General features: G+C 41.9%; 1 non-coding gene across 1 annotated transcript; it reads right to left on the bottom strand.

Moving 5' to 3' along the window:
- Positions 1-706: 706 nt before the first annotated feature.
- Positions 707-814, bottom strand: LOC148580744 (small nucleolar RNA R71). Its single transcript, XR_015896128.1, has one exon. It is a non-coding gene; the product is annotated as a small nucleolar RNA R71 (small nucleolar RNA).
- Between the last annotated feature and the right edge of the window lie 2,068 nt (positions 815-2,882).

Here is a 2,882-nt window from a genome sequence, read left to right as displayed (position 1 = left end):
TCTACTAACACTTCTCTTCATCTGACATCACTGCTCCTATCCTTACCCTTGTGTTTGGATTCTTCATTTTTCTTCACCCCTATTCCTTTTCTTCTTCTACTAACAATAAGGAACCTCTTTACTGTGACATAGAGGATTCCTCTTCTTTTCTTGTTCTCTTCTCTTTCTTATGAGTAGGAACAAGGAAAAAAGCATTCTTATTGAAGCTGATCCAAAACCTGAAAGGACTCTGAAGAGGAAACTAAAATAAGCTAAATTACAACAATCCAGAGACAACCTTATTGAAAATTTTGAACAAGTAAAGGAGATGGTAGCCGAACCCAACAATAATAATGCAAGGAGAATGCTTGGTGACTTTACTGCACCAAATTCTAATTTACATGGAAGAAGCATCTCCATTCCTGCCATTGGAGCAAACAACTTTGAGCTGAAACCTCAATTAGTTTCTCTGATGCAGCAGAACTGTAAGTTTCATGGACTTCCATCTGAAGATCCTTTTCAGTTCTTAACTGAATTCTTGCAGATATGTGATACTGTTAAGACTAATGGAGTAGATCCTGAAGTCTACAGGCTCATGCTTTTCCCTTTTGCTGTAAGAGACAGAGCTAGAGTGTGGTTGGACTCTCAACTCAGAGATAGCCTGAACTCTTGGGATAAGCTGGTCACGGCTTTCTTAGCCAAGTTCTTTCCTCCTCAAAAGCTGAGCAAGCTTAGAGTGGATGTTCAGACCTTCAGACAGAAGGAAGGTGAATCCCTCTATGAAGCTTGGGAGAGATACAAGCAACTGACCAAAAAGTGTCCTTCTGACATGCTTTCAGAATGGACCATCCTGGATATATTCTATGATGGTCTGTCTGAACTAGCTAAGATGTCATTGGATACTTCTGCAGGTGGATCTATTCACCTAAAGAAAACGCCTGCAGAAGCTCAAGAACTCATTGACATGGTTGCTAATAACCAGTTCATGTACACTTCTGAGAGGAATCCTGTGAGTAATGGGACGCCTCAGAAGAAGGGAGTTCTTGAAATTGATACTCTGAATGCCATATTGGCTCAGAATAAAATATTGACTCAGCAAGTCAATATGATTTCTCAGAGTCTGAATGGAATGCAAGCTGCATCCAATAGTACTCAAGAGGCATCTTCTGAAGAAGAAGCTTATGATCTTGAGAACCCTGCAATAGCAGAGGTGAATTACTTAGGTGAACCATGTGGAAACACCTATAATCCATCATGGAGAAATCATCCAAATCTCTCATGGAAGGATCAACAAAAGCCTCAACAAGGCTTTAATAATGGTGGAAGATACAGGTTTAGCAATAGCAAGCCTTTTCCATCATCCACTCAGCAACAGAAAGAGAACTCTGAACAAAATACCTCTAAATTAGCAAGCTTAGTCTTTGATCTGTCCAAGGCCACTATAAGTTTCATGAATGAAACAAGGTCTTTCATTAGAAATTTGGAAGCACAAGTGGGCCAACTGAGTAAAAGGATCACTGAAATCCCTCCTAGTACTCTCCCAAGCAATACAGAAGAAAATCCAAAAGGAGAGTGCAAGGCCATTGAATTAATCACCATGGCCGAACCTGTGAAGGAAGGAGAGGACGTGAATCCCAAGGAGGAAGACCTCCTGGGACGTCCAGTGATCAATAAGGAGCTTCCCTTTGAGGATCCAAAGGAATCTGAGACTCATCTAGAGACCATAGAGATTCCATTAAACCTCCTTATGCCATTCATGAGCTATGATGAGTATTCCTCTTCTGAAGAGAATGAGGATGTTACTGAAGAGAAAGCTGCCAATTTTCTTGGTGCAATCATGAAGCTGAATGCCAAATTATTTGGTATTGAGACTTGGGAAGATGAACCTCCCTTGTTCACCAATGAACTGAGTGATCTGGATCAACTGACATTGTCTCAGAAGAAACAGGATCCTGGAAAGTTCATAATACCTTGTACCATAGGCACCATGATCTTTGAAAAAGCTCTGTGTGACCTTGGGTCAGGGATAAACCTCATGCCCCTCTCTGTAATAGAGAAACTGGGAATCTATGGGGTGCAAGCTGCTAAAATCTCATTAGAGATGGCAGACAATTCAAGAAAACAGGCTTATGGACAAGTAGAGGACGTGTTAGTAAAGGTTGAAGGCCTTTACATCCCTGCTGATTTCATAGTCCTAGATACTGGGAAGGATGAGGATGAATTCATCATCCTTGGAAGACCCTTCCTAGCCACCGCAAGAGCTGTGATTGATGTGGACAGAGGAGAATTGATCCTTCAATTAAATGAGGACAACCTTGTGTTTAAAACTCAAGGATCTCTCTCTGAACCCATGGAGAGGAAGCACAGTAAGCTTCTCTCATTGCAGAGTCAAACAAAGCCCTCACAGTCAAACTCTAAATTTCGTGTTGGGAGGCCACAACCAAACTCTAAGTTTGGTGTCAAACCCCCATATCCAAACTCTAAGTTTGGTGTTGGAAGGTCTCAACAAAGCTCTGCACATCTGTGTGGCTCCATGAGAGCCCACTGTCAAGCTATTGACATTAAAGAAGCGCTTGTTGGGAGGCAACCCAATGTTTATTTATCTAATTTTCATTGTTTTTCATGTTTTATTAGGTTCATGATCATGTGGAGTCACAAAATAAATATAAAAAAATTGAAAACAGAATCAAAAACAGCAGAAGAAAAATCACACCCTGGAGGAAGACCTTACTGGCGTTTAAACGCCAGTAAGAAGCATGTTTTGGGCGTTCAACGGAGCATGGTTCTGGCGCTGAACGCCAGAAATGGGCAGCATCTGGGCGCTTGAACGCCAGAAATGCACCCTGGAGAAGAGCTGGCACTGAACGCCCAGAACAAGCATGGTTCCGGCGTTCAACGCCAGA

The sequence above is a fragment of the Arachis ipaensis genome, chromosome B10 (genome assembly GCF_059453495.1).
Source record: "Arachis ipaensis isolate K30076 ecotype BB chromosome B10, ASM5945349v1, whole genome shotgun sequence".
NCBI lineage: Eukaryota > Viridiplantae > Streptophyta > Magnoliopsida > Fabales > Fabaceae > Arachis > Arachis ipaensis.
The sequence above is the reverse complement of the archived record's forward strand: the minus strand, read 5'-3'. Positions and strand labels throughout refer to the sequence as shown.